This window comes from Thunnus thynnus, chromosome 2 (genome assembly GCF_963924715.1).
Source record: "Thunnus thynnus chromosome 2, fThuThy2.1, whole genome shotgun sequence".
NCBI classification, from domain to species: domain Eukaryota; kingdom Metazoa; phylum Chordata; class Actinopteri; order Scombriformes; family Scombridae; genus Thunnus; species Thunnus thynnus.
In genome coordinates, this window is record NC_089518.1 from 12382088 (window position 1) to 12408372 (window position 26285).

Genomic DNA, 26285 nt, shown 5'->3' on the forward strand with positions numbered 1-26285 from the left:
AATCAAGCATCTAGCTTTCCAAGTTGGCAAAAGTGGCTACAGCTGCAATCCTGTTTCATCACTGACTAATACTGAATTCACACTGTGAAGCTTTTGTTTTTAGTGGCAGAAGAAAGTGTTCCCTACTGCAGTTTTATTCCACTGTGCTGCTGAAGACAATCTAGACGTTAACAAGAGTCTGCAGCCCTGCTAGTGGCTCTATGAGGCTGTACTCTTAGGTGAAGTAGTGCTTTGAGCTAAAGAGAACATGCTTGTAATGACAATGCTAACATGCTGATCTTTAACAGGTACAGTCTTTACCATGTTCAACATCTTGATTTGATAATTAGCACTAAACACAAAGTAAAGCTGAGGCTGATAGGAATGTTATTCATTTTGCAGGTATTTGGTCATAAACCAAAGTATTGAACATGTTAGAATTTAGACATGATGATGGTGCTAAGTGAAAAGTTAAGGGATTTTCACAGTTTTACAATTCATCCTGAGGGGGACATGAATACATGTGTTCATTTTCACAGCAATCTATCCAATATTTGTTGAGACATTTCAGTCAAAATCTCAAATGTCTTCCTCAGGGTGGCCCTAGAGGAAAAGTCCCCAAAGTAATTAGGATTCATCCTGTGGAGAACATGAATCTCAAAATTTTAAATTTTGTGCCAATCCATCAAGCAGATGTCAAGCTGTTTCACTGGATAAGTCAAAACTTTAACCTGCTGGTAGCACTAGATGAAAATCACCAAAGTCAGCAGTATTCATTCTCTGGGGACCAAGAATGTTTGAACAAAATTTCATGGCAATCCACCCAATAGTTGGAGAGAGATTTCAGTTTGGACCAACTGACTAAACAATTTGACAATTAGTTTATCTGTCTTTCCCTCCTGTTTCTCCTTCCAGTGAACAGTCTCTAGAGAGATGAGATGTACAAATACTTGTATACTGATGTATTGCAATTCTCCATGCTCTACTTCCAATGCGTGTGAAATACATTTAATAATGACTTTACCATCTAAAACATTTGAAACATTTGAAATTGAACAAAAAGCTCAATAAAATGATCCTGGAGCAGTTTTTTACAGTATGTAGTCCACCTACTTCACATTTTGCAGTTTAATGCTGCGGTTGAGTAACATCCCAGTGTGGACTTTATTTATACCACAATGGGAACATAGTGTAATTTATAAAATATGCAGCAGGAATGACCGCAGTCCAAGATACCCTTATTTTAATCTTGTAACACACAGTATCCTAATGTACACATTGCTGAGCACCCCTGTGATGAAAAATAGCACCCTGTGGGTGTTTTAAAGCCACACTGGGCCCATTGTGTATGAGCTGTATAAAACGTCTGCTCAAGATCTATTAAAATGCAGCCCAGCCAGCTGACCAATCTGATCTTAATTCACTGTAAAAAGGGGACATGTGCTTAAACTGAGGCATGCGTCTCTCTCTCTCTCTCTCACTGCTTTTCTCTTGCTTTCTCAATCTCAATTAATGGAAAATCTGTCAGAAAAATATGAGGAAACTGCTCCTACTGACAACTCACCACTACTTCATCATTCATGCCTTTGGATGGTATAATTGGTGATATGAGAAGTGTGCACAGTGTCATGGTCATGTGATCTCTATTAAAAACCACAATGACACCCGGTTCTGTCACCCCTGCTCTCAGACATATTCTGAAAACGAGAAGAGGGAGAATTATTAAGTGCTAAATCATGACACGCTGCTCCAGCTGGGAGCTATGCTAATCAGAGTAAATGATGACTTTAGTAAAACACACAGGGTTTATCCGACTGAGGGGAGGGAGGGGCGGTTGCTCTGGTAATGGCAATCAGTTGAGGGGTTAAGCAGGGGAATGCAGTATATCTGTTTAATATCCCAATAAATTATTAGTTGCCTAGATGCAAATTTAATGCATCTCCATTGCAATCCAATGGTTTCACTTTAAAAGGCTGAGTGCACATGCGATGAGTGATGCATCCTGTGTGTTTTCTGGGAAATGGGTAGGACTGTAAAATCAGCTTTTACCTGCTTTTTTGTATTTGAAGCAGGGTATTTATCATAATAAAAAGGCAGTGTGTATTTGTCTCTGTGCACATACTCTGTGTGTGTCCTTGTGTTGTATATGTCTGAGCTACAGGCTTTTTTAGTCACACATGAATGTCTACTAAATGTGTACATGTGCATGGGAGTGTGTGTTCTCCTGTGGAAGGCTGGATAGAAGAAAAAACCTTCACGTGTGCCTGATACTATAGCACATAAGAATATCTAACATCACCATGCAGATTATTTGTCTTTTATGTATATCCTTTCCTCACTCTGCATGTGATTTGAACATTTTAACATAGCAAAGAGCAAAGTCCTTTCAAGGAGGCAGCAGATAAAAAAATTAAGTGTGACATGTAAATCACTCTTGAATACTATATTAGATTTTAAGGACAAAAAAGCCATTATTCCAGCCCAAACTTTATGAACTGTCAAAGAATATTAGTCCTGAAGCGAATTAAGTGTTTTAATGGCACTCAGAAAAAATTGAGTGAGAGTGGACTGGAGTTTGCACGTTTTGTAGTTTCAAGATAAGCCCTCAGTGTCTGAGAGAGACCTCTTCCTTATCTTCCGCTTCTTTATTCAAACACTGCTGTATATTCCCAGCTCTTCACAGAGACAAGCTAAGGCTGCAGAGATAAATGGGTCACTTTGAGAGATGCCACTTGTGAGACAGAGAGAGGAGAAACTGAAGAGGTCAGTAGTTCTTTCTTCTCTCTGACAATATTTCTGAAGGACTTTTTCCTCCTATTTCTTATCAATTCAGTGACTTTATCATGACTGTTCATCAGAGACTGCATTACTGTACTGTACTGTATGCAATATGTAAAGTTTTAGAGCTATTACACATGAGTCAAACACACTCAAATCATATTGATATGATGAAATATGTAATGTGAAATTATACAATTAAAATGCTTTGCATTCTGAACTGAGGTTATCTGAGGTTATTTGAGCCTCTACTGCTCAACACAGATTTATCTAATGCTTTTTAGAGTTTCAGTCAATGAAAAACATTAGAAGAAGTGAAAGCCTCTAATTCAGCAAACCACTGTAGCACCGCAGCCCTCTGCCTGTCTCACAAAATTGGTGGTTGGTGCGCAGATGAACACAGTCTTCTGCCCGACAATCAGCTCGAGAGCTCCAGCCCGCAGAGTCCTGGCACTCTGAGACCATGGATGACAAAGACAGCCATGAGGAATCTTCCTCAGCTTAGTCAGAGGAGTGGTGATCATAGCAATAATGATGATTGAGATGATGAATCAAAGCTCTTCAAGAGCACAGGCGACAGCGAGGAGTTCAGCTCATATATTATTCCCGACTAGGGGCACACCATCTCCCCGTGTATCTTCTCCCTCTCCTCTCTCCATCATTTCCCTGGCAGATACTTTATCCGCCATTTAAAAACCAGCAACCTAGACTGCAGGTGTGCAATCTTGAAGAAAAACCTGATTATGTGTTAAAGGGGTTTTATCTTTGCAGGAAATTTAATTAGAAACAACCAAGGCATTATTTTTGTTATAAGGACATATTTTAAGTGCAAGTTACAAGACTCTTGGCTCTGAGGAGACAACATCTTTTAGCAGGTGAGTTTAAAGTGAGTGTAGCTGTCTAGAGATTAAATAGGAGCTTGGATGAATAAAAAACAGTAAAGAAAGTTTGCTGTAACTCAGAGCTATAAGGCAATAATACAAGGGAGGTAATATTTCAAAAAAATCGACCTAGGAAACCAAAGCCAACAACACTAGGTGAACATTTCTATGCCACAAAATTCATTCAGCCCTTATTTCATTACTGTGGAAAGCACAACAATGAAAGCATGAGCCAAACAACCTCTCACAAAAGAGTTCAGTCAAATGCATGTAATTAATTCACAATCAATAATGCTAATAAGCACACAGGGGTCAGAAGCAGCGCTATAAGATTAAAACCAAAACAGAAAAACCATGACAACGCCCACAACCAGATCTGCAGTAAAGCAATAGTGATGGTACAATAGTGAGGTGCTGGCGTCTCAGTGATGACAACAGCATGATTAGGATGAATAAAGCCCCCATGGAGAGCTGCCACCTACAACATGGGAGAAAAAGACTGGTTTTTTTCCTTCTGGTGTTTGTGACTGACTGCAGATATGACTACATCCACTGAGGAAATTCAGAGGAAAGATTCATCTTTCTCCAGACAACATTAAATTAGACAGATAGATAGCCGAGTCGGAGACAGTAAGAGTCAGAGTTTGTGATTCAATGAAATAATATTTGAAATTCATTACATAGTGAAAGCCTTTGTTGCTTCTAAATGGGAGTAAAATGGGAGTGTTGTTACTTACTTTACTCCTGTGTTAGTTGAAGTTCCCCTTCGGCGACATGTTGTGCAACAAGCAGCTGTGAGGCACATAACTAGAGCAAGCAGATCAAACAGACATGAGAATATCACAGTGGTTTTAGCTTCCCTTTACTGGTGTTACAGCTTAGAACTAATAGATTTTTGAAGCTTAACATGGCCTTGCATGGTCTAGCACAGAGCTACACTGCATTTGTTTTTATCACCCTTATATGTTGTCATACTTTACCTTTATTTCTTTTTTATTACATTTTCTCAGTTGCCTTTCTGTCTTTATTTTTATTCTCTCTCTTTATCTGTAATTGGTGTTTTATTGTTTGCTTTTTTACATTTGTTTCCATGTGTCTCTTGTAATGTTATTTGTAAAGCACTTATTATGAAAAAGTGGTTTGGAAGCGATAATGTAGCCAATTTTGTTCAGTGTCTCTACCAGTCAGAAAAGGTCACGTAGCAAGTTTAACAAAGCAGAAAAATATTTACTTTGGGAGTTTTCTTTAATGAGAAACAGAAATGACCTGTAACTGAAGATAAGTCTTTCCCATATTGGACATTAAATATGCTGCTCTACATTTGTTTGAACCTTGTGGACTATTATCCAGTCTCTGGAACTGTTACGGTTTATTGAACTGTATTGTAAATGGATGTGGAGTTCAGTTCAGTTGTAGTGTTCATATTGTATTCATGGTGTGTTGCTGTTACTGTTTCAGGGTTGAGTGGGCGTAATGTAGTTCTGTCTGGTTTTTGAAGAAAAGCTCAGGAGTCACTTCAAAAAGAGATCTTGCCCATTAATTTTTAAACCAAGTACATTTCCAATCAGAAGGTTATTGGTCTGATTCTTCCAGTCGGGCTCCACAATTTGAATGGAGTGAGTGAAACAGTGACTGCTGTTGAGCTGCCATTGATCCAGACACAAAACCTCCCAAATAAGGTTGTATTGGGAAGCTTGTACGCACCAATGTGTGCACAGATATCTGAGAAAAGATAAATACCAAACAAAATAGGATGGCGGACCTACCTGCTTGTAATGCAGAACTGTAGACAACAGAAACGGTAAACACAAATTATTCTTCCCTGACTTCTTCAGAGACAACAAGCTACAGGAGAATACTTAACCTGAGTGCTGCAGTTTGGCTTTAATAAAGTAACCAAAATGCAAAATTCATGCATCATGAAAGGTAAATCTTCACATAGACAAACCACACAGATTGGTTGGTAGGACTGGGTATTACAATCCCTGTAGCTCAGTACAATACTTGACTTAGGTTGTCCAGATGTTGGGCAGAAAGTTGACCACCAGAGGATGTTATTTTGTTGGGAAACATCTTCAGTTTGTGTACCTCAGCGTCCTTGGGTGTTTTGGCCTTTCACTCACAATACACCCTCTGCTGAGGCAGGCCCACCGCAGGCTGATCAGACCCAGGTGTGTGTCCAATAGCCAATTGCTGGCTTCTCTTGATGGTAAACTGTGGGCCCAGGTGGTGTCCTTCCTTTTCAGCCACAGCCAGTGACTGCATCACTCAGTGGGCTCCTCGAGTTTTTTTATTGTCTTCCTGCTGGCCTGCCTTCTGACTCCTTCTGGCTCCCTCAGGAACTTTGCTGTGGAGTTGGCCATGAATCCCATGCATCCCACCTCCATTGGGCGCACCTTGGTGTTCCAGCCTTGGTTCTCTGCTTCTGCTACGAGGTTTATCGCAGCCTCTTCCGCTCATGTTCCTCGTCCACAACATCCTCACAAGGGACTGTTTGCTTGACAATGAAGACACATCGCTGAGATTTGGACCAGAGAACTAGATCTGGTCTCAGGCTGGTGCTGCCGATTTCTGGGGGAAAGGTGAGTTTCTGCACTAGGTCAAAAAGCATTTTTCAGTCCCTGGCTATGTTCAGTGGCTCTGGATGTAAGGAATTTACTTTTCTTTTCTCTTGGAGGAAAGGTGTTAGATGTGGGAGGGTTGACTGGGCATTCAGAGGCACAGCATTGGTTGTTCTTCTTTTATCCTCAAGTTCAGTTGCCAGACACCTCAGCACTTGGTTGTGTCGCCAGGTGTATCTGCTTTATGTTAGGCTGATGATACAACCAACCAATATGTGTTTGTGTATGGCAGAAATTGAACAGAGAGGACAGGCAGCATCCTCTCACAGCCAGATGTTTAGGTTCGCAGGAGGAAGGACATCATATGTGGCACAGATGAGGAAACTCGTCCTATTTGCCTCTATTTTCCACAGGTCTCTCCAGGTGATTTTGCTCTTCTCAATGCCTTCCCACCTCCTCTTAATTTAAAAGATCTTAATTTAATTGTGTTTTGATCCCTTTTTCTCCTCTTTTACGAAGAACACAATCATGAGAAAACCTTTCAAAACTGCAGATGCAAAGAGCTGTCACGCTTGCACAGATTTTTTCAACCCTGTTATCTCACAATCACAACTTAATTATCCTGTTATCTCCAGATAACAAGCCCTTTCCTTGTGATCGCATATTAATTATCTTGTCATCCTGAGATAACAAACTTTGCTTTCTTGTTAAAAAAAAACCCAAAACAAAACAAAGGGTACATGCTTCACACAAACACAGACCCAAATTTTGCTTTCAGGTTTTCAGCTCAAGCTGCTTGTTTGTAACTCTCTTACATTGGTCAGGCAGGCTGTGATAAACACACTAAAACCGCCATGGTGTTGGAAGTATTCAGCTAAATGTAACACCACACTGTAAAAATCCTGCATTCAAAGTGTTACTTAATTAAAGTATGTAAATATCATTAGTAAAATGTACTTACAAAATCAAGAGTACTCAGTGCAGAATTATGGCAACTGTGAGAGCTTAACTCATATATTATATTATCAGATCATTAATGATGCATTAATTTGCACGTAGCATTTTACTGTTGTCAAGGTGTAGTAATTTGAACTATTTAAGTGCTGGGTGCTTTAATCTATAACAATGCATTATATTTTATAAGCCTTTCAAATGTTTTGTAATTTGAAAATGTAAGTACAATATTTTCCACTCAAATGTAATGGGATAAAAGTATGAAATGACATGAAATGGAAATACTCAAGTAAAGTACAAGTACCTCATATTCATACTACTATTCATACTTACTACAGTACTTGAGTAAATGTACACTGCACTGAAAACACTGGACGCTGAGACAACCTTGTGCTCATGATCCTATGTTGATAGAACTGTTTGCATAATGAATTGATTGATCACCCAGTTAATACTTCATTAACATCCGCTACAAAGTATTGCTCTGTCTCAGTGACACAGTGAGCGCAGGCCTCCAGATATCTATGAGAGGACACAGTTTCAGCGGGGACAGAGCTGTTCTTTGTCTCCCTGCTATGCAAACGGCTCGCTACAAATAACTCCTGTTTGAGCACAAAGTGGGGACATGGCTGCTCTGGCTGTGAGGGCGACCGGCTCTCTGCCTGTCGCTGCTGCCTCTCTGAAAGCCGTCCCCCTCAGACGGGCTGTTCCTCCGAGGGGCCCCCTGCACGAGCTGCTGAGGCTGCAACAATGAAGCAGCAGGCCCCCGACAGTAGCAGCCAGAGGCCATTATCTCAGTGCATTGTGTGATCATGTCTGGAAGGAAAGAGTGTGTGTTTTGGTGTGTATGCTTGTCTGGCAGTATGTGCTTCTAAAAGTGTCTTTGCATGCTTGTGACCGTCCTTGTGTATGTTCAAGTGGTTGTGTGTGCGTGTGTATGTGTGTGTTCATTTGCAGGCTACAGCTGACTGTTGTGTCTTCCCAGCCCTCTTTGCCTTCTATAGAAAAGGCTTAAGTGAGCACTTACATCTGCCTTGCTGGTGCATAGGAAATTGATTAATGGTGTTTAAATAGACTGCCTTTGTGGTTCACTCTCTAAATCACACAGCTGAGTGGGGTTTATTAAACTAGAGGAAACTACTGTGAAACTAGAGGAAAATACAAGTGTAATGGTCGCACTTGCAGGTTCATCTACTACACACAACCATACAATATGTTCCTTGATGTTAATCCTTAAAACGGCAGGGAAAAAACTGAAAATGCTGATTTAATGGGCATGTTTAAAATATAAGAATGCACAGTTTCAAATTACCCCAAAGGAGGACATTTCCATTTTATTTATTTTTATCTCTTTAGTAACCTTGAAGCATCACAGACCCACTGGGTTAGTACCCTTAAAGGATTTCTCAGCACAGAAGTCTTCAAAATTCAAACAGTATTTCTTGTTATCGTTTGCAGCCTGCAATGTGAAAAAACTGCTTAGTGCAGGTCTGCAGCATGTGACGGATAATCACTTCGCTTCACAAAGTTATTATTAGTGCATGCTTGGTTCATCAATCACACACCTGATTTCTACATTTGCATGTGTTGCTCCCAATCACCCATATGTAAATGTTCAAAGAATTTTACATATTGAAAGAAAATAATTTCAAAAAAATTCAAAGAACCTTAATTGTCATGAATCAATATAATGGAAACAGTTTAACTGCACCACCTTAGAAATCGCCATCCCCCTGTAAGGCAATAATCAAAGTGTCAAATTAGACAGTAACTGAAACAGTGCTATTGAACAAAAGTTGATTACTGTGGCTACTATTTGTCAGTGGCAGTATAGAGGGAGACCGCAGAGCAAGTGGATCTGCAGCCAAGCGAAGGGACATGTAAACCACAGAGCATATTGCTGTGATCACTGGAGATGTGTTGGTGGCATCGTTCCAGAGGCAGACGGGGGACTATTTGCTGGGTCGAGTAGACTTTGCTTGGACATGAGAGCTATCCAGAGCTCCTTCAAGTTTGATGGAACATCCAAAGATGTGTAAATTTCTCTTTACTCATGATTTACACAAAAATATGTCTGCATCCTAAGACTCATTGTATGCACTTAAGAGTACACAGGGGTCGGGATGAAATCATCAGCAAAATGGCATGAACATTTATTTGTTAGAAACACGATTTAATAATATTTTTTATGAGGTCCTTGGTAAAATACTCTGTCTACAATGTCTGTGGCATTAACCTGTATAGAGTAGCTGATGTCTGGAAATGGCTTTTATCATTTCACATTCCTCATACGGAAATTTTGAGTGTTTTACTGATGAGGTATTTCCTGCGTTGGTGGTGTCATTTTTCACATGCAGTTGTTAGATTTGCATTTAACATATCATTTCTGGATGGTGGTGTTGTATGTCTATTGTTTGTTGACTAATTGTGTTTAATCTTTCAGCATACTACAAGGTGTTTATTGCTGTCGAATGTGTAACTAGTGCTTGTTTTTACTGGTTATTTTTATGTATATGATTCTCAGAAGCCTGTTTAAAAGTCCATATCAACTTCTGTTTGGCATTGTTTTCACGTTGTTGCTAAATGCTGAGTGAGTATAGCCAGACATGCCAGATGGTTTGTTACACAGAACCATCTGAGAAGTTGTCCTTGGAAACTGTTTGGAAAAGGACAGGCACTTTCAAAAAGTACTTGGCAAGTGATAAGATGCACCATCCGTCTATCACTGTCTATCACGGGCTAACTTCAACCAATCAGATCAACCAGCCATATGATGTAGTAGGAGAGTGCTCAAACTCTCACTAAAGCCAGTCGGGAGAAAAGCGAAACCATTGTTTCTATCGAGAAACACCTTCAGTGCTGTTAATGCTCTTTATTCAATGAAGTCGCTTTTCTCAGTCGTCATACCCAAACCACACCAGTAGCTGCCAGTAGTTCCTCATACAGTAGGACGCTGATTGGTCTGAACCACTGTGGTTCAGCCACAGGCGCATAACTTGAAGCCTGACAAGATGGAATCTCGCGTGATCTTGCGAATCCAGCTGCCTCGCAAAGTAAGAGTGAGTATACACTGATAAATTTTTCCTTAAGTAGTGTGTCATGATGGACAAAGAAGTTCTTGGTTGTGAATGTGTCACCAAGATACATTCTACAGAAATATACTATAATTCACAATTGAAATAACCTGACTGTGATTCCAAAACCGTCCCTGACTTGACAAGTTTAGTAAATGTTCATTAATCTATCAACAACCACAGTGTGAAGTGTATAATTACCCTTTTCACAGGCTGTCCCTGGAGTGGTGAAACATTTTTTATTATGGCAGATTCTTGGCTCTTGATACCTGTTCTGCAAGTGCCGCACAATGCCAGCAGTGACAAGGATGGAGATACAGAGTTATTCCAGGACACTGAGAATATGTAGGCCTATTATATTGTAGAGCAATAAGCCGACTGCTCCAATCATCTCCTTTCGCTTCCATTATTCTCTGCTGATAAATGACTCTTGCAGCTGCCCCTGATAAGAGCCTTCCCTGCCTATTCATCAGCTCTCAATTCAAGGCTTTAAACTTGCAGCACAGAAAGATCTACAGTGGCAGAGTTAGTGACTCATGGTTCACTATCAAGGAAAAAGGCAACCTCTACATATGCTGCTCTTTAACAGGGGGTCAATAAATACCAGCTGCCTGTAAGAAGGTATACGAACGCCTACGTACATTCATTCTTAACTGTATCATTTGTTGTGGCTCAGTTGAGATTTTATTATTATCCATCTTTTAAAATAAAACAAAATTATACACTAGGTACACAAACTGCAGGTTTTTATTTTTTTTATTTACATGTGGAGCATAGAGACTGCTATTTTTGATGCTTTGCAATTATGTTGGTTCATTTCAACTTTTGAAGAAAGTTATAAATAACTACAACTAAAAGAATTTCAGCTAAAACGTGTAGGCTGAGAGGACACAAACAGCTTTGAGTTGCGGCTTAATTAATGTTCACAACATGTAGCTACATCTTGAATTTAGATAAGATAGAACTTAATTCACTGCATAAAAAAGTTGTGCCAAAGATGCTCAGTAGTATCACAAGTAATATTAATGCTAATTAAACATGTAGTCACTGAAATAACATTAGCCTTTGGGACACTTTAACTTTAAGACTTCAGTGATTTGGCAGATAGTGGGGGTGGGTGAAAAAAATCCATTCACACAAGAAGTTCAAGAAGTTGCAGTTCTTTTTTTCTATAATTCTGAATTAATTCACAAATGTCAAAAATATATTTTTGTAATGATACTTAATAATGGTGTGTGGAGAAAATTAAAAAGGTGGCATTCAACCGTGAGGGCACAGTACAGCATGTACACGCTAGAGTTATCTTGTAGTTCATCTACAAAAGAGGCGCAGTTTGGATTTAATGACTTATTAGCTTTGCATGATGAAAGTGACATATTTTGTAAATACTAGAGACTAAAGTTAATGGAGCGGAGCACCAAACTCCAGCACTAACAAACAAGACAGGCTGGCTGCCAAACACTGCAGCACTTTACAGAAAAATTCAACAAAGTCTGATGAGGCAAAGAAAAAAAAAGCTCTGAAGCCGTACATGGTTTTGGATAATGATGGCTTTCCCCAGTACAAACAGTGTAGCAGAGAAGCTTTTCTCCACTGCTGGAGAACGTTAATGACAACACAATATAGCAGTCCGGCCTCCCCTTACTCCAGAACACACAGATCGACTTCTGTTTTTATAAGAAACATTTAACCAGTGGTGTTGGTCAGTTAATGACACTTTCATGCCCTTATTCTCATACTGGCAGGAGATTCTGAAATGCTTCCAAATGAATTAACCTTTTTAAACCAAAAAGCTACATACTCACACACACTTTTTTCAGTTTTTTTCTTTTTTTTTTTTAAATGTTTCATATTGCAGTTCAATAGACTAAGGACACAAATCAGTGGTGCACTGAAGTAAGAGATTAAAAAGAATACCCCAATTTCTATTTATTGAATTAAGAAACGGTTTTGAATTGAGAATTAATTCTGAATCAAATCATGCCACCAAGAATCAGAATCAAATTGAATTGTGAGATTCTGAAAGATTCCCAACCTTAAACCTTTTCATCTCGTGCCATCTTCAGCACTTTGGTTTATGCGTGCAAAACTGATGACATTCCCATTAGCTTAAGCTGTATGTTGTGTTTAATGCTGATTAGCAAATGCTAGCATGCTAGCAGGCTAAACTACAGTGGTGAACTTTGCAAAAATCAGCAAGTTAGCATTGTCATTTTGAGCATGTTAGCATGCTGATGTTAGCATTTAATTGCAATCACCACTGTGTCAAAGTACAGCTGCACAGAGCTGTTAGCAAACCTGCCAACAGTCCCGTTTTTTCCAGGTTCCTCCTGTATTTCAAGGCCGTTTCCCAGCACCAGTTTCTGCAGGGAACTCCCGTAATTTGCATGGCCCTCAAACTTTATTATGAATAATTGTCATAAACGGATCCATACGTTTTGTATGTTTGTCTCACGTTACTCAAATTGCCAGATTGTATATGAAACACAATCTACACACAATCCACACACAACATACAATTTCAACCCATCTGTCACCACTACCTGGCAACCCACGACCCAATTGAAGGGGCGTGTGCTCTCTGCGCAGGGAGGTGAGCCAGCTAACTTAGCTGTTGTCAAAATGTCAGGGCAGGATGGTGTTCCACCTTATTCATTTACTATCCCCCCCCCCCCACCTTGATGAGTCTACACAGATGACATCAGCATGTTAGCAGAGCAGCAGCCGCTTCAGTCCTCCGTCAGTCTCTACACAGAAGGCAGCGCTCTGAGCCCACCACACAACTCATGTAGTTACGAGCATAAAACAGAAGAAAACAAAGTCTACAAATAAGTTTTGGGTTACAGTTACGCACAGCGCTAGTGCATTGCCATTCTGCTGTCTGTGTTAACAAAATAGAAGTATCGGTTCTATTAGTCGTGTGAACTTCATGACTGAAAAACAAGGCTGAAACACCTCCTGTGTAGACAATCCTTTTGTCTTGTAAAAGTGAACAGCATCAGGAAAGGGGTGGCATGAGGATGTCCTGGTTACATCCACTTACATCCCCTGGCTGCAGTATAGGTCATAAGTCCTGCCCCCATGTTAGCGGGTGGGACATGAGCCAAACTAAAAAAAAAAGTGCACGTCAAATAAATTTTTCCCCAAAGATGGTTTCGGTCATTTTAGGTGGTTCTTATCACGCTGATGTTTGTTCAAGTGCTCATTTTTCTGATAAGTTTGTTTTAATTAGTTATTTGATGATATAAAAAGGGGGTGTGACATATGATTGACAGCTGTGTCTGCTGCACTCAAATCCCGTCAGGCAGCGGGGCGGCTGAGGGGACGTGTCCCGCGGGCTGTCATCCCGCCTCCCAACTCTACTTCACAGAGTCTGGCTCCAAATGATGTCACACAAGAATGATAGCAGCTCCTGGAAAGGACATATTTTGGCTTCACTTTTGCACAGCGGCAGGAAGTGGAGATGCATTGTTCATATTTATATACAGTCAATGGTTACATCACATGCACCTTAGTCCAGTCAATCACTAAGTCATCCCTTGAACTCCGTTTCTACTTTCTTCCCAGAAGTGAATTATATACATCACAGTAAAAGACCTATTTTCCCAGTTGAATCCAACAGGAAAGATATCAGCTAGCTTTTTAAGTAGTCCTGGCTCGCACTTTCACGCTTTCCATGGAAACCTTTCTATGTACAAAAACCTGAGCTGCAAGGAAAAGAGGCCTTCTTCAAGTCATGACTCCAGATGCAAATAAACACACAGTGAAGTATAGTGTGTGTGTGTGTGTGTGAGGGGGGTGATCAAGTTATTTTAGCTTGGCTTGCTTCTAGAGGCACAGGCAAGAAGCAAACTCCTTGCAGCCTGACTCACTGTTAATCCAGGATGGAAGGCATGTCAGTGACAGTCTGTATCTGCGCTGTCACATCCCATCGCTCAGACAATGTATCACTCCATTCATAGCCGAAGCAGGCTTTGATGTGCCTGAATACACCCAGTAACTCTGTCCTCTTTTAAACCAGTAAGTGGGTGGATATTGCTGACTCTTAATCTGTATATCTACATGGTTCCCTTCTCTGTGATCAAGCTCACAAACTTCAAATAGAGCCGCAGGGCCCGTAAGTGTGTTTGGCAAGGGAAGGGCATGGATTTATGAAGCATAATTACCGTTAATAACCTTAGGGCTTGCAAGGTTTCTTTTCAACACTGCTTATGTAAATATTATCTTAAGGCCCTCAGTAAATTAAACAGTTCCATTTGCTAGCATAGCAATGTGCAGATGTGTGAATAGCCAGGGAGAAACGCTTGGAGGAGACAGATTATTATACAACAGAATGATACATTCACTGTGGACACAAAGAAAAGATACTCTGTTGTTGCAGTTGGTTAATACCCTTATAGACCGGACCGCCTATATCTTAAAGCTGAAGAATAATGAACTTAAAGGAATCATTTTTATAATGCTACATATTGGCTCATGGAGAAAACTAATTCTTCCTATGCACTGTTAACAGAGAGAGGTATTTGTGTCTTCTTGGTGTGGCTCTGTGGTTGTGAAGTCATCTGTGTGCTATTTTGAGAGCATAAACAAGATCTAAATTATGGCCTTTCCAAATTTCAAAACCCATTGTACAGTAATGTGAATGCCTCTTTTCCCCTGAGTAGTGCTAATCATTCCATTCCAGAGTTAGCTTGTAGTCAGTTACAGTCAGCCAAGCCTGCAGATAGTAAAAATCCATTATAATGTTTAGATGGAACATTTTGAGAGGGTCGTAATTGTGTGTTTTTGTGCTTTTTAATACTAAGAATGTAGACTAGGTGCGTTGTCTGGCCAAACGCCAGAAAAAGATCAATAGCCTTCCTGTTCCTCTTATTCTGACTCAAGCATCTGGGACGTATGAAGATTGAATTAATGAGCACTACATGCAACACTCTCCCCCCTGCTCACCATTGATTTGAGCTCATCAAAACCTCATTGTGAGAAAGTGTGGTTAGCCTCAAATGATCTCAACTGGCTTCAGTCAATTAGGCTGCAAATAAGCCTTCCTGTGGCTGACGCCTCTTCTTGTTAAGACTTCAGTGATGACAAGGGACATCGAATAAGGGATATTGATGAAAAACATGTTGATTAATATGTCAACGACAAGCTGGTGAATGATAAATCTCTCAGTGTTGTTGATGGTCCTGTGGGGCATGAGTCTGTTATGAGACCAGCACAGCAGAAGGTGCAACATATAACAATAACCCAGATTTAATCATAGTCAAGACCAGGTTTTCCATCATCACTGCAACTAGTCTCATACTGTCCAAGTAGAGTGATTGCCATCTTTTTCAAAATCACCTTCTTTGAGCAGGATTATGAGAGAAAGACTGATCATTATCAGTGGTGTACTGTTAGGGTAGGCAGTGCCTCACCAAAGCTAAAAAGAAATGGTGAGATTACATGATAGTTGTATCTATTGATCATTTCTTCATGTTCATAATTTTATGATTTTTATTCATCCATTTTATTTTAAATGTTAATTTTTCATAATTTGTCTCAGGAGTACACATACTCCAGTGAAACTAGTCAGAATAGTTGTTTTAAAATATGCTCCTAAAAACTACTGTTCCTGAATACTGAGGTTATCTGTGCCTCTGTCCGCACTAAGGCCAACGTTTTTGTAGATTTGCACATGTGTGGTCGGTTCTCACACTGTGTTCAATGATCAACACTGAGGGAAAGACTGACCCTGCCTCAGCCCTACAGTCTATGGCTCTTCCATGTTATGTGACATCCACTCCTTCTCGCGCCTGATCGTGCCCTTCTCCGGCTAGCACAGCTATTACAGATGTGAGTGTGTTTATGACCATCTGCCGGGGCATCATGAATGAGCTAACCGGTTAGCTTGTTACATGAAGCGATGGCCATTAGGTTTTAAAGACCAGTAGCATCTCTTAAAAGGCCATATTGACGTCATGTGGATATCTACAGTTTAAGACTTTTTTTCGACAGTTTAACAGAATATCTGAGGACTTAATGCCACAGTGATTGTACATAGCTCCCTTCCCTAGCTAGCTGCTAGCGTTTTGTGCAGATAACACAACAGCTGCGGTCAGCATGGATATTTCTTAAAAATATTTTCAACATTGTCTTATGAAGAAACTTATGAAACTGAGGAATACACCTAACAAGGAGGACTTTTACAACAAAGTCATTGACATTTTTGTCCACAGGGATAACTTAGGTACATAGACTTTGTCTACAAATAAAGCAAGTCCCCTTTAAAAAAATATATGTATTATTTTTTTTTAACCCTTTTATTGGCTTAACTACTGTGCACTGACACCACGATTTCACCCTTCTTTTCTTTATCCTGATGCACCATCATCAGACCCTTATTGTGTGTGGTTATCAATGTGCTTTTGCACATTTTGTAGTAGTGAATAAGTTTTTTTTTCTACTTATCAGTGTACTGACACCAAGCTCTCTCTCTGTTGGCGTTCATTGTGTTGTACAATGTGTGAACACATTGTAAGCTAGATGTGTCCATTTATTAGGACACATCTATCTATGTGGCTGACTTTGCAGTAGGCTCTAGGCATATTTGTTGATTTATAGCCTAACTATATTTGATCTATCCATGCGTAATATGAACTCGGGCTGCTACGTCAGTTGAATGTAGACATATGCCACATTGATAGGTCACTGCCTACCCAGGCAAGGATTCCACCACGTTACTGGTCATTATAACCCTCATGAAGGTATTATTTATTGCACCGCTGTTGCATAAGACTGCATAAGGTTTAGCTAGAGATAACAGCAGTGTAATAGCAGTAAAAAATCTGAAGACAAAGAGAGAAAAAGGAGAAAAAGGATTAACCTACTATTTACCTCACTGATATTTAACTCTGACCTAGAGTATATTGTCTGACCCTGATATGGACTGCTACATGAGAGCTTTACATGTGTTCTGAAAGTGTACACAGGGCACAGCAGGTATCTGAGGTAACATTTCTGATCATTCATGCACTTCAGGGGCACTCCAGCAATTTAGTACCCTAGTACCCTTCCATTAAGTTTGGGAAGTTTTCCACCCCCATCTCAACCTCTGAAGCATTCGAACTACATCCACAATTTGTGTGTAGTCAAATACATTTCAAATTGCCTCTGTTAAGTTCTGAGAAAAGGTGTCTTACCTCTGGTTTGCACTCAAAGCAACTTCAGCGATTAGAGATAGAGAAAAAAGCTGGACAAGGGAAGCGATGCACATATAACAACACAAAGTGATTCAGAGAGAGAACAGGGAAAGCTCTCCCACCCCTCTCCAGTAAGGATATAGCCATATTTGTCTCCAAACAAAACAATAAAACCAGCCAGCCAGTAGCTGTTAATTTCCTCTTTGCTTCATTTGAGTCAATAATCTTTTTTTCCCTCCCCTTGGAGACAGCAGCAGCTACTCTACAGGTGAAAGCAAGAGGAAAAGAGAGGAGGAAATAGAGAGGAAGAAAAGAAAGAGAAAGAGTGCTAGAGGCAGAAAAGCAATTGAGGACTTGACTTCAACAAAACCCTGGAAGAAGTTAATCTAGACTGCCGTGGGAGTTTTTCATTAGCTTGCAATCTGTTCCTGCGGTGAAGATGTAAGCTAAGTTATATTTTATAACTGTGAGCTCTGAGACTCTGAGTCACACCAAGAATAAATATGAGAACATTTCAGTGGACCAACAGCTCCCCTGAACCTTTACATCCTCCTGACTCTATAGAAATGTAATGCAGCACCCCAGGTATATAAACTGCTTATATTCTCATTCATTTTTACTTTTATTTATGTCATCTGTCACTCTGAAAAGCACCTGTTTCTTTTTAGTATAAACATTATGCAAGGCTGAAAAGACTCAAGCACTGCAGAATCACTGACTACGTTTACATGCACATTAATATTGCACTATTATTCTGAATATGACAATATTACAAATTTGATGCAGGTCATGGAAACTGCATATCCCGTTTAGATATTCCAAATTAGGCCCTATTCCGAATATATATTATTCGATTAAGACGTGGGATATGCCAGTATTATTCCGGTTTCAGGAGCATTCTTTGAACATGTATACAGCTCATTTGGAATATGCATCTCAACTGGGATTTTTGCCGCAGTTTGCACACATTCACAAGGCCTCTTGCCTGTTTACAGTCAGCTCTGTGCATTGTAAACAAACCAACTAGCCAACAGTTTGCAAAGCTGGGATAGAGATGCATGACTGGCTGGTTGTGTAACGCACCCCTGCGCAGGCAAAATGACATATGCTGGAGCAGGAAGGAAGACAGAGGAGAGGAATGAGAGGAGAGTGGAGAGCTGTTCAGGACCGGCTGGAAAAACAGAGCACGCCATCTCTATGACTGGGATGGAGGGGATTTGTTTATTATCCTGACTGACTGTGATGACTTGGTGTGATGCACCAAAAACAGTGTAGTAAACATCCTGGGACAACCCAGGTACTGGATGTCATATCAGTATCACTTGTAAATATCAGGCAGCAGCTCACTAATGTTTTTCACCTCACTGGTTTACTTCACTGCCTGTGGAGATCTTGTGATTCCCGTTCCCACTGGAGCAGAGGGAACCCCTGAAAACTCTCTGTGTGTAAATGGGAATATTAGTGGAATATTCATTTTCATTAGCATGTAAACAGCTTAGCAGGAATATTGTCTTTTTGAGAATAAGGGCAAAAAACTGGAATATTTTGTGCATTTTAAATGTAGTCAGTGTCTTTATCACTTCCATCTCTTTCTTTAAACATTCAGGACACAACGGTTAGATCTTGTAAGAGTCACCCTGGTTTAACACTCCTTTCTATTGACTTTGATATGATCCATGAATTTATGCTACTTCTACCGATGGGTTCATTGCAGAAGCACAAGCACATGTGCTAAATGCCTCATGTAAAACACAAGCTTGTGTGTTGCTAAATGCCACATCCTGCCAAATGAGGTAATAACATATTGGGACTCCTTCCACAGCAGCATTATGGGTCAAATCCCACTAGTCTTATGACCTGCTTGCATTTAATATTTCTTTTAAGTCTGACTCATACATACATACTATGTCCTGCTTTTTCTGGAGATGGAAGTGTGAACTCTCATGATAGTGGAGGCCCGGCACAGAATTATAATCAGCTCTTTCCAACAGAAAAGTCATCCTGCACCGTGGCATACTCCTGATCCTTGGCAACTTTTAATTAGTGTTTGTCCTTCAAGCCGGTGTTCCTCACAGTTATTAAGGCCCTTAAGCCCTTTGCAAATTAATTATAAAAGACTAGGCAATCATAGTAATTCAATTTGGCCCCAACTGCAGTGTGCCTTTCTGTGGGGACAAAGGGTGTCACGCTGTGAGCCAGTGCCTAACAAGAGTTTGAAAATGAAATAGTGTCTCCGTGTGTTCTAATGGATCGTGTAACTTTTTACACTTACATATAATTGTCATTTTACACATACGGCTAATTTACTGATTCATTTTTGTAATTGGCTGTATTTGCTTGTGGACACTGATAGGGACCAGTTACTTCAGGAGGTCTCCGCTGGTTGCTTAGCAACTGGTCCCGGCCAAGAAATAGTCCTGCACATAACCCCCCGGTAAAACTGTGGACTGTTGCTTTTACACATTTTTGTACACATTCAGAAACATGAAAGAACATCTTAATTAGTGAAAAGAAAGAGCCTTATGATTTGCCTCTGATTCTTCCATTCACACACACACTCACACACCAACCCTGTGATTAGTGGACACTACCCGCTGAGCCATATAGACGCTCCCCTCGGTGAGCTTCACAGGTGCTGGTAGGTAGATTTTATTACCTTTGGACAGCTACGTGATTCCAGTCTGTATGCTAAGATACACTAATCGGCTGCTGCCTGCGACTACATATTTGCTGTACAGTCATGAGAGTGCCATCTTCTCATCTAACTCTGCAAGAATGCAAATATGTCCCAAAATGTCAAACTATTCCTTTAACAGCAGCAAGAATTTCACATGCTGATTCTATTATATGTTATATGAGCCATGTTTGATCCATGACTAAATACTGGAAGCACAAATCAAAAAGGACCAGACCAATTACTGCGATCGAGCTGATCTTGAACAGCAGCTGGCAGTATGGCAGATACACACACTGACACACACACACACACAGACGGCTACACTGCCTGTCGCCTCAGGGAAACATAATCTTTTTCTGTGTTTCTCCTACAGCTTAAGTTCATTCATAAACACAGAGTTCATCTCTGCTGAGCCTTTTGGTGGATACAAAAACCTGCAGAAAAACTGAGACTGCTTGGAAATTATTTATGACATAAAAAAAAAAGTAACAGTGAGAGTAGGGAGAGTAGAAAAACACATAAATATTCCTACACACCTAATACATTTATAGAAGCTGAGAAGAGCTACTGTAGGTGAAGAAGTGAGAGTAAGACAGACTGTTTTAATCTGGAGTTATGTCTAGAAGTCTAGAAGCTTCATTTTGGGATCTACCATCATTGAGAAAAGCCCCACAGGAGCTGAACTGCACACACAGCAACACAGTGGCTACCATAGGAAGGTAAGTGTTAAAGTAGGCCAATTAGACTATGGGGATTGGCTGGTCTGAGCTCGAGCTGTGGAAAGGAGGCCAGGACGCGAGATGATGAGCAGCTATTCTCCTCCATTCTGCTGGCAAAGTGCGCCTGGCACATCTGTAACGTCAGAACCACGGACCTGGAAGTTTCACCGCCCCACAGAGTCCTGTTCTAGATATGTCATTTAATATTGTGCAGTGCCTGAAAGGTCCCCTGTAGTAGAACGGTTGGTTTACTGAATGTAAAAATACGACAGAGCGGCAGATCAATACCAATGTTTTTATTGCTTCTTTGGTGCTGAAAATTATCGCTGTCGAATTTCACTTTCAGCGTGAACTGCGGAGTTCTAACTCACTTCTAATCCAATGCTCAGTGATGGGAGACGGTGCTGAGAGTGAGTAACTGGCATCATAATGCACTATTGCAGTGTAACAGAACAGAGTTAGACCAGATTCAAAGAGTGATCAACAGACCTGCACATCTCATAACATCTTCAGACATACTCTGAAGGATCACGTGAAGATCAACAGACTTTTTTCAGATAGGCTGTTATAGACAGTATTGACGGTGGTCTGCACCACCAGCCTCTAATGTTTTCACACGCTCAAGAACAAAGGCTTTGAAGAGGTGCGATCCACATCTCCTGGAAATTCCCTCCAGCCAAAAATGCTAATTAGTCTACAGGCTTTCAAACTGAAAGTGAAATCTGAACACTAGTATACTTTATCAACAGACTGTACTGCCTGGTTGATGTGTTTTAATTGTCGTACTGTTTTAAATGTGTTCCTACAACTCCCTGGAAAGCAGTATTATTACAGAGTGGATTATCCTGGTGAAATAAAGTAAATTGAATTGAAACAAGTCTTATTTTTAAGCAGACAATGTAAACAACAAAGATGTACCAATGTACCAGCTTTTGAAGAAGTCATACATTAATTATTCACAATTTGTTGTGTCAGGTACAAGCCAACCTATTCCAACTCTATTGCCAGACAAAAAAATGTTGATATTGGATGATTCTGCAAAACCCTGGATTACATTTTTTTTTAAATATATAATGCCAAATTTTAACAAATTCACATGGCAACTATGGAAAATAGGGCTGCAACTAAAAAATTCATTTCATTAACGATTAATCTGTTGATTATTTTCTCAATTACTTGTTTGGTTCATAAAATGTTCTTTTATCACAACCAACAGTCCACAACCAAAGATATTCATTTTATTATCATACAAGACTAAAGAAATCAGAAAATATTCACATTTAAGAAGCTGGAATTAGAGATTTTGGACATTTTATTCTTAAAAAATAGTTGGTGATTGATTCAATAGTTGGCAACTAATTGATTAATCGTTGCAGCTCTAATGGTAAGCTCTAAGGTCATGGTTAGGGTTAGGCAACTAAAACACAGTTAAGATGAGGGAAAGACTGTTGTTACAGTTAATACACTTGAGTTCATTGCAGGTGTGTGATGGGACTATGTGGAGCACGTAAAAGTACTTTTTTGGAGGATGTTAATTCTATCAATTTACTGCTTGCCAATCAAGAGTGACAGAGTTTCCATATGAATATTCTTTAAAGCCTGTTTACCATGGTTTAATACAATCAAGCCCCTCCTCCCTGCCTGTACTCTGCAGGAGCCCTCGCTCATTCACCCAAACACTCTCCATTGTCAACAAAACAAAAATGCATCAGTAGTGCCAGAGCTTGAAATTACAACCCACCAACCTGCCAAATGTGAGGGGAAAACATTGACTGACACAAGTGAGTCAGTGAGTGATCACTTTGAACATAATGAGAAATAGCAACTAGCTTGTATTTTACAAAAGGAAAAAAACATGTCATGTCAGGATAGATTTATAGATCTGAAACTGTTTTATTGTTGAGACAAGCAAGATTAAATGTTTAGACAAAACAACACTGTTGATTTGACACTGATACAAGCATGCAAAATGTCACTGCTATGCTCTGTTACCGCTCTCATCATTATTACAGATGATGATTGACAAAATGTGTGCAGGTACACTCCATACTCCGGTCATGACCCAAAAGACAGAAGAGTAAAGAGAACATTTTGTCCTGCAGCAAACTTTAACAGAGTATTTAATATTATTACTTATTTCCTACATTAGTGTACAACAGGTACAAGGTTGGTTTTATCTTTCAAACTTTTCACTCAATCACTGAAGGAGAAGGTCAAATGGGGACATGTTCACCAGTAAATATATTGGAGTTACTGGATATGCTTAAAGATAAAACAGTTGCTGTTACTCATATAGTGAATATGGTTTTAAAAATTGTATAAGACAACGAAAGTAGATCATCTCCACATAATCCATAATCATTACACAACTGATACATCGTACCCTCAGAATAATAATGTAAGGCAAAAACAATAGAAGTCTTTTTTTTTAATCACTGAGAAAGGAGTGCAATATGTGTGTGTGTTTCTGTTTCAGCCCCTTGAGACGAGGCGATTGTTTGATTGCAAAGCACAGTTATGTGTATATAGCAGGGCCTGGAGGTCAGCGCGGTAAACAATACTCCTCGTGATAAATCCTCCTGTCTGTTCTCTGTGTGTGCCTCGCTCTTTTGATTTATTCCTTCAGAGAGCATGAGGAGAAGGCGAAGAGAACACACAGATAAATAATTCACAGGGACATTAACATCAAAGAGGGCCGCGGGGAAACAAAAACACGGCCATTTGGGTCGATGTGCCGTTTTGGATTAAACCAGACATACTATAGTATGTGTGTGTCTGTGCTATGCTTACTATGGCCTTGCCCAGAGAGAGAGAGAGAGAGAGAGGGAGAGAGAGAGCCTCGTTACAAGGCAGGTGGACATTTAAACATTTGCGCTGACACACACATACACAAATTCACCTGCTCCATTTCACTGCCGGAGATGGGGCTACAGATCGGAGAGGAGAGCGGGACTAATTGATGCTGATGTTTTTGTATTACTTCAGTTGCAACTACAAAATCCCCCCCGAGGAAGGCAACGGGCTCTCAGACCCACAACTGTTGTGCTGATGATAAATAAGGAAAATTAGCCCCCAGTTGATCGTCTTGGTGGTGTACATGCCCGCGGGGACGTGTCTCACTGGTGAATAGCTCTGTGTGGTGGCAATGTCTCATCAAGCGCTGTCATAACATTCCCATCCAGTGCAGCAGAAGGGTCCTTGCTAATTGCCGGAGGCTGCGGCGCCTCTCTCCTCCTTGAGACTTTCTTTCCCCGAGTGTCTGTTCAAGCCTTCGTTTGGTGCGAGATCAGCCTCTGGCCCATATGGAAATGAGGGCTAATTATGGGGGAAAAAAAAGCCTACAAGGCTAATTTGATTGGAGAGAACAACAAAGGTTAATTGAGCAAAAATGATGCTGTGTTTATTTTTCAGGTGTTGGAAATCAGTATATGAGGTTTATATTAAAAAACAAAACTGAATGAAGACAGCAAAACATATAAGCAATGCCGCATTCACCGCTGACTGTTCATTTTCAGTCAAGTGCTTTGTATTTTGATTCATAAGGAATAAAATTCAACACATTTCAATGGTGATACCTTGTGAAAGAAAGAACTGGAGGGAACTGTAAGGTGTATCTTTCACTCACACAAATCCAGCTACGGTAAATCTAAGGGCAATGCTGACTCAGTGTTTACAAGAATTCAAACATGTCTTGCAAAATGCTGGTTCAGTGTTTATTAATCATTTGTACGCATGTCCTAGACTCAACTAGGCACATGCAGTATGTGCTGTGAAAATGTGTTACCAATGAGCCATAGAGATAACAGGTGCTGACCCGTGGAGACCAATCGGAGGTAATGATTGTGGGAACTGACGATATGTGGTAAAAAGAAACGAGTACCACACACACACACTCACAGCTCCTGCTTGGCCGCTTGTAGTGAAGGTACTGTTTGGTCCAGCAGCAGCAGCAGCTCAGTTTAAAGCTATGGCACGTACAGAAGTCTTTGGGTGACCTTGACAAGTCTCTAGGGAGTTTCACTTATTTATTCATCCACACTGAGGCTGCTCCTCTTTGGCTGGTTGGCTGGTACGTGTTCATCACACTCTGTTTTGGCCTGATATACTATCTGTACTTACGTGTCTGTGAATACCATTTACTGTACCTGTCCGCATCTATCGTTTTTCCACTTTAGATGAAACCACGCCCACTTCTGTATGATGAAAGCCTTGACAGCTGTGTTCCCACAGAAACCGCCCTCCCGCGAAATATGACAGCTACAGTAGTTTGGAAAACAGTGATATGGGGCATTGAATTTGATGAATTTACTGTTTATCAGACCACAAATGAGACTTAGCTAGCTAGCTTGTTATTTCCTAACTGTGGAATGCAGTAATGTTAAATTATTGACATGACAGCAACTGAAGGGACGTAATTCAGTATGTGTCAATCTTACCACTCATTAAGTACAGGGATTTAAACTATTCACATAAACTATGCACCCATCTTGTACCTTTTAAAGGAACAGATGACTATCTCTACCACATATGCTGATGATCTGCTTCAGTATCTCATTAATTAACATTATAGTATGATACATGCAGTATATTGATATTTCACTTGTCCAAGTCTATGATTACTGTTTATGGATGTGTTGTCACAAAATCCTAATGTATTATTTCAGATTGTTATGAAATCTTTTTTCAAGTCATTTCAAGTTAATGTTACGATCATTGACTTGTTACTTCTCTCAGGTCATCATCGCTGTTTTCTCAGAACATTTTGTATGTTTTGTATTTTCAGGATTCTGATCCTGCTTCACAAGAAAAGGTCTACAAAAACCTCAACATTTAAGGAATGCAGGCTTCTACCAAACACCGTGCAGCATGTGCCATCCCCCAGGGCTGTGTTGGGCTTCTGCAACCTGACTGACTGAAAACAAGCTGACAGAGAAACCTGAAGAAAGATTTGCATTAAATATTGCTACTTGCATAGACAATAACGGTGATACTATGAATTTCTGTACACAGATTTGACGGAGATAAGAAATGTTTTTAGGTTTCAACATTTGAGGCCTGATTTGGTATAAAGCCCACTCACCACGGCAACGTACAGGCCACGAGTGGGATGTATTAATAAACAGATAAACACAGTGGAGGCATACATGTGTAAACAAGACACATAGATACATAAAGGAGGTAGAGAGGCATCAAAAATCAACATCCTGCCTCTAAGAAGAGGGATGAGAGGGGTTAGAGGAGCATCGAAAATCAACAATAACAGAACAATTACCTCAGCTCTGCGTCATATTTTGTGGGACTCACGTGAGTGCGGTTTCCATGGGAATGCAGCTGTCCAGGCTTCCGTTGTTCCATTGAGGCTTTCGTCATATAGATATGGGTGTGGATTTATCTTGAAACTTTAAACTGTGTTTGAAAATCAATAGATGCTACCTGTCCATCTATCAAAATTTATACTGTGTATTAAGAGTGTAAGGTCTGTGT

The 26285-nt window shown here is 40.2% G+C and overlaps 1 long non-coding RNA gene across 1 annotated transcript in view; it reads right to left on the bottom strand.

Annotated features, from left to right (window-relative positions):
- Window positions 1–5660: 5660 nt before the first annotated feature.
- Window positions 5661–26285, bottom strand: part of LOC137192638 (uncharacterized) — a 77172-nt gene continuing 56547 nt past the window's right edge. The window contains exon 3 of the long non-coding RNA XR_010930609.1: window positions 5661–13636. This is a non-coding gene — a long non-coding RNA (uncharacterized lncRNA). The remainder of the gene's footprint in view (window positions 13637–26285) is intronic.